This window comes from Petaurus breviceps, unplaced genomic scaffold (assembly GCF_028583685.1).
Source record: "Petaurus breviceps papuanus isolate PSGF00001 unplaced genomic scaffold, PetGlider_PUasm1.0 688, whole genome shotgun sequence".
In the NCBI taxonomy this organism is placed as follows: Eukaryota; Metazoa; Chordata; class Mammalia; order Diprotodontia; family Petauridae; genus Petaurus; species Petaurus breviceps.
Window position 1 is genome coordinate 12,897,571 of NW_027186457.1, and position 11,695 is coordinate 12,909,265.

The 11,695-nt window shown below is 41.0% G+C and overlaps 1 pseudogene; it reads left to right on the forward strand.

Annotated features, from left to right (window-relative positions):
* Window positions 1-2,302: 2,302 nt before the first annotated feature.
* On the forward strand, window positions 2,303-2,767 carry LOC138174260 (dihydrofolate reductase-like; annotated as a pseudogene).
* Window positions 2,768-11,695: the final 8,928 nt, after the last annotated feature.

The window sequence follows — 11,695 nt, forward strand, 5'->3', positions numbered from 1 at the left end:
AGTGGGGATCGTTAGGCCTTCGTGACGAGTATTTCTCAGTCAGGAAGTGTCAGGCTGCTGACAGAATACTTCATGCCCCGGAAACAGACTAGATGTGAAAACCAAACTCTCCTGACTTGGCAAGGGTTTTTGAGGTTTATCATGAGTGACTCAGATCTCACTCTCCAGTCTAAACAGATTTTAAAACCTGCCGGTAGAATGATATGGTTGACAGGGGTGGGGAACCTGCAGCCTTGAGGTCATATGTGGCCCTTTAAGTCCTCAAGTGTGGCCCTCTGACTGAATCCAAACTTCACAGAACAAATCCTTAAGAGGACCTCTTGAGGACTTAGAAGGCCTCGAGGCTGCAGGCTCCCCACCCCTAAGGAGACACCATCTTTTAGTTATCTTCTAGGTGAATTTGATTCTCCTATATTCTCATTGCTTGTGAAAAATGTAAGACTCTGGAAAGCTCAGAGAGACTACTTATTTCTTATGAACTCTCCATGTCACACTATTGTGGTATTGAGTCGGAGGCAAATTAAATGGTTACTTTTTAACTTGACATATCATTCTAGAGCAAACAAGGCAATGTTAAAAATCAACACAGGCCAGCTGGTGCCTGGATAAGCCTATACAATTGAAGTGAGATACTTTTGTGTTTTCCATGTTCACTCTACATTCAAGATTAAACTGTTTTGATAAAACATTGGGGGAGACTGTTACTTTGAAGAGTTTCGTTTGGGGCATTCCTTATTTCTAGGGAAGGTAGGGGGAAAACTGGAAGTTTCTCTAAATCTCTCCCTTTAATAAGGCCACAGTTGTAGATTTAATTTCATTTGCAATTTTACTGACTAACCTTTCTATGGTGAGGTATGGTCTATAACTGCTTTAAATCAGTGTTTTCATCTAAGTAGAAAACAAAGAATTTAAATGTCTTTGGGAAGAAAAAAAGTGTTTACAGACTGGAGGCTATGGGATCAGAGTCTGATTCTTCAACAACCAAAACTAGCAAGAGTCAACTTTCCCAACTACATGTTTTTAGTTGTTTTCTTACAATTTTCTTAAAATTAGCAAAACATCTGGGGTGGCTAGGTGGTGCAGTGAATAGAGCACCGGCCCTGGAGTCAGGAGGACCTGAGTTCAAATTCAGCCCCAGACACTTAACACAAAAACTAGCCGTGTGACCTTGGGCAAGTCACTTAACCCCAATTGCCCTACAAAAAGCAAATAAGAAAAAGTTAGCCAAATGTCATTCTGGATCTTGTCATTTCCTTCAACAATGTAAACAGATCACAGATTCTAAAGCATTAAACTTTGAATCAGATATTTAGCGCTAGAAGGGACCTTGGAGGCCATCGGCTCCAAGTCACCCATTTTACAAATGAGTTAAATGACTTGTCCATAGTCACATAGCTAGAAGTATAGGGGACAGGATGGGAACCTTGGTTTTCCAGTATTAAAGTCCAGTCCTCTAATACTGACACAAAGCTGCCTTTTAGCAAAAGCAGACAGACATATTGGGACTCAAGCCCTTGGCTACACACATACAAAGCCCTTACGGCTTTCTTCTAGTTTTACATGATTGCACATAAATAACCTATATCAAATTGCTTACTATCTTAGGGAAAGGGAAGGGGAGGGGAGGAAGGAGAAAATTTGGAACTCAAAAACATTTTTAAATGAATATTAAATGTAATTTAATAATATTTTATTAATTATTTAATAAATATTTATTATATATAATATATAGTCATGCAGGTATATAGAATATCAATAAATAATTTAATACTAAATTTAAATGAATACTAAAATTACATGTAATTGAAAAAACTAAAACACTTTTTTAAAAACGCTGTATTCTAACAACTTTAGACAAACTCCTTTTGTGGGAACTCTTTCCATAGATGTAAATCAACTACCCCTATGTGAGTTATAGTGTTAAATAGCTTTCCAGGTCCTTGACAGGCTGTGATTTGCCCATAGTCAGGTGGCTATTTGAAGAAATCAAACCTGAGTCTTCCTAACTCCAAAAATGGAACTCTATTACATCAAGCTATATATCATATTACCTTTGAAAACACTAAACTTAAGTGCTATTTGTCCAAATTGAGCATCTTAGTTTTTAAGGCCATGAGTTTTATGAGTATCTCCTTTCTTGGATTTTGTCTTCCGCAATTCAATCACTAAGCATTTATTAAGCACCTACTACGTACCAGGCTTATAGGTGCTGGGGATGTGTTTTTTTTTTTTTTAAGTAAGAAACAATCAGATTGCTTGCAGACACAGTCCATATAATCAACCAACCACCCTGGTCCCACTCGGGAATGAATTCAAGTACTTCCAGAAAAATGACGACTACTCTGTCAGTAGATGGTAAACAGAATCTCTTGATAATGGGGAAGAAGACCTGGTTCCCTGTTTCTGAGAAGAATCCACAGCATTAATTTAGTTCTTAGCACAGAATTGAAGGAACCTCTTCCTGGAGCTCATTACCTTGCCAAAAGCTGGATGATGCATTAGATGTTCCCAAACTTCCAAAACTAGCAAATAAAGTAGACATGATCTGGGTAGTTGAAAGTAACTCTGTTTTTAAGGAAGTAATGAAGAAACCTGGTCATCAGTGATTATGACAAGAGGTTTGCAAGAATTTGAGAGTGAAACATTTTTTCCAGAAATTGATCTAAAGAAATATAAACTTCTTCCAGAATATCCAGGTGGTCTTACTAATGTCCAGGAAGAAAAAGGCATTCATTATAAATCTGAAGTATGTGAAAAACATGATTAATACAAAAGGTTCGAAGGCTGTTGTTTCCAACTAATTCTTCCACTAAAAATTAAGTTTGTATGATGTTAGTATAACAACTATTATCAGAAATATTATTTATTTTTACTTAACGTACCAGTAAACGTGTATTAGGTGCCTACTTTGTGCCCAGTACTGGGCTAAGCTCTGGGGATACAAAAAGACGCAAAAGACAGTCTCTGCCCTCAGAGAGCTCATAGTCCAGTGGGGGAGACAACGTACAAACAAACACGTACAAGCAAGCTATAGACAGGATAAGTAGGAAACGATTAATAGAAGGAAGGCACTAGAATTAAGGGGCTGGAGAAGGCTTCCTGTAGAAGGTAGGCTTTTTAGTTGGGACCTAAAGGAAACTAGGGAAGTCAGAAAGGAGTGAGGAGAGGAGAGAACTCTTCAAGCATGGGGGACAGCAGCAGAGAATGTCCAGAACCAAGCGATGGGGTGTCTTGCTTGTGGAACAGCCAGGAAGCTGGTGTCACTGGCTTGAAGAGTAAAGAGTGTGCGTGGAGGATCAAGGTATAAGACTGGAAAGGTAGGAGGGGTTAGGTCATGAAGGCTTTGAATGCTAAACAAAGGATTTTGTATTTGACACTGGAGATAAGAGGGAGCCACTAAGTTTACTGAGTAAGGAGCAGGGAGGTGGATAAAGTATGATATAGTCAGGAAAAATTACTTTAGTGACTGAATGGAGGATGGATTGGAGTGGGGAAGGATCTGAAGCAGGCAGACTCACCAGCAGTTATTGCAATAACCCAGGAAAATTATACAGTTATAAAAATGCACATGAAAATAACAACCCAACAGTGAAACAATACTGGGAAATTATAGTGATCAAGCTTAGCCCCAAAGAAGAGTGATACAAAGGCACCTCTCCCAACTTCTTTGCATGACTGGGAGACTGTGGGTGAGGAATACTGCTGATAACACCAGTCTTTGCCAATATGTTGGTTAGTTTCACTCTACGGCTTTTTCCCTCTCTTATTTTTTGTTATAAGAGGTGGTTCTCTAGGAGGAAGAAAAGGAAATGTGAAGATTAGGTGAGATTTAAAAACCCCAAAAGATAACAGACCCTGTGAGGAACTCAACAATGGGAGAAGGGTATTGGCAGCATAGCAGAGGGATATTTCAAGATCATGAGTCTGCAGAGGTAGATGGATGCTGCTGTTGCGTTCTCAAAGAGGACCATAACATCAGGGAGGTGATGGCAAGACATGCAAGTGAATTGAATTTAAGTGAGGGAGAGCTGTGGATGAAAGGAAGGTGTATCAAGGAGAAGAGAGTGTTAACCATGCTAAATGCTTCTTAGAAGTCAAGAAGAATGAGGATTGAGAAAAGCCATTCAATGTGGTACTTAGGAGATAACATTAAAGTCATTGAACAGGACAGTTTTGGTTGAATGACGATTTCAGGAGCCAGATAACTGGTGGTTTTGAAGAAAATGAGAGGAAAGGAAGTGGAGATTGGCTTTTAAAATTTAATTTGGTTTAGAGAGAATAGATATAGTTGCATGTACTAAGGTGTTTTGGTTTTGTGTTTTTTTTTTTCAGAATGACATGGTCAGGGACATGTTTTTAGGCAACAGGGAAGGAATCAGTAGAAAGCAAGAGTTTGAAGACTAAAGGAAGCTTTTCTCTTCTGTATCCCTTGCCTTTAAATGATTAAAAACATCCTTTATGATCCTTTGATCTTAAATTTCCTGCCTAAGACTTCATAATCTTCATTAACCCTCTCTAGGTTCCTTCAGAGAATAGCCATCCATTTTGGTAAATCTTGGGAGGTTCTCTGATAACAGATGTGAGAGTTGCCTCAGTTCCCGGGAAGGGAGTTACCAACCACCACTACCCATCTCTTCTTTCTCTGCCTGACCTTTACTAAGTAAGACATCTCTCACTTTCAAGCACTGTGGATTTATTGTGCTTTGGGAGACAAACAGCTTTACCAGAACATCCAGCTCCTTACTCTTCAGGAAGTTCCAAATTCGTGTTTTTGCTTTGTTTTTATTTTTGCTTTTTAAGGAAAACTTCAGTGTCCTTGAGACCCTTCCCATTCCTTTTTAGGAGGCAGACTAACCTGCACTGATAGAAGTCCTTTGACTGTGACAGAAATACAAACATTATGACCTCAATGGAAGTCACTTAACAATTCCCTCTGAAATCAATTCAACAATTCTATTCAACCAATATTTCTTAAACGCCTGTCATAGCCTGGACACTGTTAGATTCTGGAAATACAAAGGCAAACACTGAAAAAGTCCTCACCCTTGAAAAACTTACCCTCTATCCTGGAGAACGAGCACACAGAGAAGTAAATGCAAAGTAATTTCAGGAAAGGGAAGAAACTAGCTGTTAGTGGAATCAGGTAAGACCAGAGATTGGGCTGAACTTTCAGGAAGCTTTGGAGGTAAGGAACAGCTCAGTCCAGGCATGGAGAGAGTTGATGGAAGGTGTATGAAGAACACCAAGTATATTATTCTGGCTAAAATGGGGAGTGTGTAAAGAGAAGTATTGTACTGCAGAGGTAAGCTAGAGTCATATCATGAAGGGCTTTCACGGGGAAACTCAGGATGTTGTTCTTTGTTTTGTTTTGTTTTATTCCAGAGGCGATAGGGAGCCACTGGAGTTTCTGGAGCAGGGGAGTTACTTGGTAAGATCTTGCTTAAGGAATATTGATTTGGCAGCTGAACGGAAGTTGGATTGTATGTGAAAGAGACTTAGGGTGGTGAGGCTGATCAGGAGGATATTGGAACAGTTCAGGTGAGAGGTGATGTGGGTTTGAATTAGGATGGTAAATGAAGTGGATCCAAGGAGATGCAGCAGAGGTAGAACTGACAAGATTCGGCAACTGGTTGGGTATAGAAGACTGGAGGATGACTGAGGTTGGGAAGTTGTTGTCGCCTTTCGTCTTCCATTTTCAAAGAGGATGAATGGCATTGGGGGGTGGTGCCTAGGCTTGTGCATGAGGTGGACTTAAGTGAGGCAGAGTCGTGCAAACTCATCAGGCTCCCCCTCTCTTCCAGAGGCACTGAAGTTCAGCAGCAGGACAAAAGTCAAGGTGATGACCTTGGCATCTAATGTCTGACCAAGCTCTAAGACCCCAACAGCACCTGCTTCTGCAGCCTTCAGAGGCATTGGAACAAGCCCTTCTCATCCACCCATTCTGCCTGGGGAGGACACATCTTAGCTGCTTGGGATAGATACCTCAAATCACCCAGCCTGCAGGTCACTGACCCTCAACCTGGTTTGGCCCCATCAGCCCGGATGCTTTTACCAGGGTGTGGCTGCTGGGCATCCCACAGCTTCTGGGAGTCTGTGCGAGCCCTAGATAGAAACAGGAAGTAAGGAAGAAGAATAATAACAACTTCAACTTCTATAGCTCTTAAGGTATGCAAAGGCCACAGATGCATAATTTATTATTTGGGTTTATGCTTGAGATCCTCAGTTTTGGCTTTCACTCCGTTTATGATGTTTGTAAGTGCTCTCTTATCACTTTCTTAACAACTTTATATACTTTTATCACCACTTTATAGCTTTACACCATTTTTATCACCTCTAAACTTGACAGTCACACCCAGCTTCCCAACCTCTTCTGTGCTACCAATTTGTTTTCCTTTTCTTACTTACCCCGACCCCAGCTTTTACTTCAAGACCTCTGGTGAGGAGAAGCCAACCACCAGACCATCCCACCAGCTTCTGGGATTCGAAATCAGACCGGATCTCCCAAATGGAGCAAGGTGAAGAATGACAGACACACGTCCAGGGAGGAATCTTAGCATTCATTTTTTTCTGGCATACCAACGGCCTATTCCTTTCTCCATCACAGGGTCACGGCTGTATCAGCAGATAAATCTCCTTTTCATCTGTATCCTGCCGGCTGCATTCTTCACACCTCAGCCAGCCAGTCCTTTTCTCCCAAGCTGGGACAGTCAGTTGATAAGCATTAGTAAAGCACCTACTATAAGCCCGCCCTGTTGTAAGTGCCAAAAGAAAGGCAAAAAACAGTCCTTGCTCTGAAGAAGCTCATAGTTTAATGGGGGAGTTTGGGGGAGACAGGGAAAGAAATATAACAGCTAGCATTCATATAGCACTTTATATGCAAAATACTTTAGAAATATCATCACAAAAATCCCATAAGTGCTATTTTTATTCCCATTTTCCAGATGAACATTGGTTAAATGACTTGCCCAGTGTCACACAGCAAAAAAGCATCCAAGGATGGATTTGCAGTTAGGTCTTCCTGATTCCAGATTCAGTGTTCTGTCTACTGTCCCACTTAGCTGCCCTTCTAGACTAGACAGCACCCTTTAGACTGGCTGGACCTCCAAAAGCCATGCCCCCAATCCAGATGGGAAGAGCAAGCTGTATTATTTTTTTTTTGCAGGAGGGAAGGCAGGGCAATTGTGGTTAAGTGACTTGCCCAAGGTCACACAAGTAGTAAGTGTTAAGTGTCTTGAGTCTGGATTTGAACTCAGGTCTTCCTGACTCCAGGGCTGGTGCTCTATTCACTGTGCCACCTAGCTGCCCCAGAGCAAGCTGTATTAGCAAGCACTCTAGCACTCCCAGGATGGCCTGCTAGGATGGGTTCTTTGATCTCCTTTTCTAAAGGAAAGATAACTTTAAAGGGGTCAACAATCATACTTTAGTTACAGCTAGGTAGAAAGAAGTGAGTATCCAAGAAAGAATACAGCAGACAGGGCTCCAACTGTCTGAACAAACTAATACAAACACCTATATATCCCGCCGAACCAGAAGAGCACCAACATCTGAGGTGGGGGGGGGGGTGCACTTAGCAGACGGCTCCTCAGAGTCCTGTCCAGGGAATCCAAAGGTCCTTCTCATGAGCAAGCCCCCAAAGTAAAATGCCAACCTCCTAGTAGATATAGTTTTCAACTAATAGGCTCGGAGCTGGAAGGCAGCACGACCCCTCTGTGACTCAGTGCCTAATTAGCTCGGTACCACAAGGTGTGAAAGCCTTCCTGCAAGCAGGCTCCTCCCCCAGTGGGCTCTGTGTGATTCAGGATGCATCACAGCTGTGAGAGCAGCAAGACAGCTGTGATTGACATACCTGTGTGCCTTTAGACCTGGGAACACGTGGGAGCAGGGGACACACGTGGTCACATAGGGCTATCAATGGGCAGGGAAGATCTTCCTACGCCATTGACATTACACGAGCTTAGTGAAATGAAACAGGGAAGCTTCTGACTTCTCTTCCACACTCCTTAATGTGTGTGTTCTAAAAGGTATTCTTGCCTTTATTCTTGAACTAGAATGTAAGCTCCATGAGGGCAGAGGCTATGTCTCACAAATCATGTTTTGCACACGTTAAAGTACATCATAAAGATTATGTTCCCTCTAATAGAATATAACACTCTTGAGGGTAGGGACTGTTTCATTTTTTAATGTCCCACACCTAGTATGGTGTTTGGTACATAGTAGGGACTTAATCAATGTAGAGCTGAATTAAAATGAGCAACTGTTTGTTGAGCTGTTGACTACGCTTCTGGACACTTAACCACATTTGGAAAGAAGAGGATGTGTATTCCCATATAGAAGTAAGGGGATTGTATTCTCACCACCCATATCTTCAGATCCTGGCAAGTTCCCACCCAATTGTAGATGATGTTGTTTGATGTGCTGTGTCCAACAGCCTGTGTTTCTGAACAAATCTAAGTTATGGAAGGCAGGACTCTTCCTAAAGGGCTAAGTAATTGAGCTGGCAAAGAGCTACCACGCTCAGAACATTCAAAGCTAAAAGGAAGTGGGCACTTTTGGTGTTATACTATGGATAAGACTAACTCCTCCTTTCATCTTTGAGAATCCTAACTCTTTTCTTTGTATAAATGATTCCAAAATGAATATAAAAAAATTGAAGTGATTACAGCTTAAAATTATATTAAAACTTTTGGAATGCTATTACATACACACATGTATATATACACAGATATGTGTGTGTACAAATATATATATCATCCTTTTTATCTTTACATTTCACAAACTTGCCTTTAGGGCCAAGCATGAAGTAGTACGGCTTATATACTCGATTTTAAGCTTCCTGAAGGCAGAGCCCCTGCTCATTTATCTTTGAACACCCACTACCACTACTACCGGCCTATTAAGGAATGGATGGCATTCACATTTTTCTGCCTCATTCAGTTTTGTCAGAATAACTCAGAACACTATTGTCTTTTACTGGAAGACACACTGGCATGCTTCATTCAGGTAGCTAAGTAGCCTGCTCTCTGAAGAGAATTTTGAGTATAGTAATGAGCCATTAGGGAGTAGCAGCTTTGATTAAATACAATTTTATTATCTTATTAGACTTGGGTAAGCCAGTGTCCCCAATGGTACATATATTTTCTCCTCTAGCCAAGGCTAGATGTCTAAGGGCCTCCTATAAGTTGAAAAAATTGTTCATAGATACCAGGCTATAAAGGTATATAATATATAGCATATTATGGAATACTTTTACAAACTATAGTTTTTTTTTAATTGATTTTGACTTAAAAATCTGTAAGTTATTTGTATAACACCTGGGCATGTGTCTGAAAAATCATAAAACGATTAGTTTTCTTGTTGCAGTCCTTTGTTTTTATCAGTAGCTGGTTAAATTTAGCATAGTATCTCAAAAGGACTTGGTTTATGGTGTTTCTCATCTCCCCATGTGCTTTTTGGTTCTTGCTAAGCATAGCAAAAAAATTAATCAATCAATCAGCAAGTGTGCCAGGCTTTGGAGACACAAAGAAAGCAAAAAGCAGTCCGTGACTTCAAGTAACTTAGATTCTAAAAGAGGAACCAGCACACACACACATAAGTAGGTACACAGAGTATACTACGGTAGACTGTGAATTCCTTGAGGTTAAGGATGGGGTTTCCCTTTTCCCTGTGTATTCTGTAATGCCTAACACAGCACAAAGTCACACAGCTAGTAAGTCTGGGGTCACATTTGAACTTAGGTCTTCTTCACTGAGCACTCTATCCACAGTATCTCCCAGTTTTCTGTTTCTAGAATGGTTGAATGCAAGTTCCTTGACTTGTCTTCTCTTTTTTATTCAGAGTGAAATGTCAGTTACGAACTCCAATCAGCTCCTTAACCATTCTCCCACCGGCAGAGTGTAAAAAAAATAAAACCATGATGGTAAACTTTTTGGATTGTGACCATCTTCCTCGGTATTGTTTTGCTTTTATTTAAACTCCAATAACACTGTTTTGTAAGCATTGCTAATAAGACTGCATCAGAGTTTGTGTTTGCCCAGGGCTAAGTTATGTCTAATCCTGACTGCAAGCCAAGATTTACAAATGTTTCTGCAAATCTCTTGGTGTTCCGGCTGTGTTGGTTTATGACACTGAAAACTGGCACAAAACCACTCCCCCCCCCCAAAAAAAAAAAACCCTCCAAACTCATGAGAAAATCAGTTTTCATGACCACTATCATCAACTATTTACTTGCTCCCTTTCCTGTGTGCAAAAAGCTCAAGTAATCACTCACTCATCTCTCCCTAGTTCAAATTCAGGAGTTAATATGAAATGTCTTTGCTTATGTTGTTAAGCTTAGGGAAAAGAGAAGAAACTGGCATCATTACAAAGTATCCCTCTCCATTCATTTTGCTCCAGCCGCTACAGGCTAAAGTCTTAATTTTTCAAGATAGATTGTAATGTGACAGTTGATGCCAGTTCTAAATAACTTAAAATATTACAGGGCTCTGGGAACTCCTTACCCCGTGTCAGCTCACAGAGTGTGAATGTGTGTGAACTTTTCTGAATATTGTACTTTTTTTTTTTTAATTGCGAACGTTCTATAGCCGATTCTCCATTTCTCCTTCAAAAGTAAGTTTTCCCCAAATTCGTAACTCAACAGGCTCCTGGTTATAAAAACATTCCTGTTCTTCAGCCCCACCTTGCGGCAGGAAGGCAACCCAATGCAATCCAATCACCTGCACCCTTTACAGAGCCCAGGAAGCACAAAAAATGTTTTTATAAAGTCGAAAATTCTGTGACATTATTTAAGTGATAACGCTCTATCTGGAGGGTTTTGTTCTCTGCCAGATAAGATCTTGAGGGCCTGAGAAACAAGGCAGGATATTTTAGCTGGCAGGAAGTAGACAGCAACAATACGACACGAATTTCATTTTATCGAAGTAGATTCAACTTGTTCCGTTCTGGGCCTTTCCTCATCAACTTTAAAGCAATCGCTTTGCAGAGTGAACATCGTTGGCGCATCCTTTCAAGCCCTAACCCTAATTGCATTTGAGGTTAATTCTATCGTTGCTACTCTGTGAGAAATGATAAGGAGACCAGATTCGGAGTTCCAAGGGCTCTAAGCAGCCTTGTAGTCCCGAATCCCTCGTTTTGGAGATGAGGAAACTAAAGCCCAGGACATACAAGAGGATCCTTGGATCACAGATTGGGAACTAAAAGGATCAATGGAGGCCAGCTAGTCCAACTCCATTTTACAGACTAGCAGGCGGGGCCCAGAGTGGGAAAGTGACTTGCCCAAAGACACCTAGCATGGCGTAGTATGTGCCTAACAAATGCCTGATGAATTAGACTGGCCAAAGTCTAAAATGAAATTTCCATTGAGAAAAGCTTGGAGAGTATACAGAACTTGCAAGTAACCAAGTCAGGGCCAGAGGGAGGGCACCTTGTCCCTACTTCCCTATATGAAGCAGTTGGGGTAGATTTGGAGTCAGTTTCCTTGGCATTCATTGGAGCGGATTTCTTTGGCAGCCAAAGCAGTCGGTTTCCTTTACATCTTTGGGAGTCAATTTCCTCGGCATCCAGGGCAGTCAATATACCTGATATCCATTAGAGTCAATTGTCTCGGCTTCCAAAGGAGTCAATTTCCTTGACTTCCAAAGAAGTCAATTACCTCTGCAAAAGGAGGGTTTGGATGGGCTGAAAGGCTATGTCTGCGACC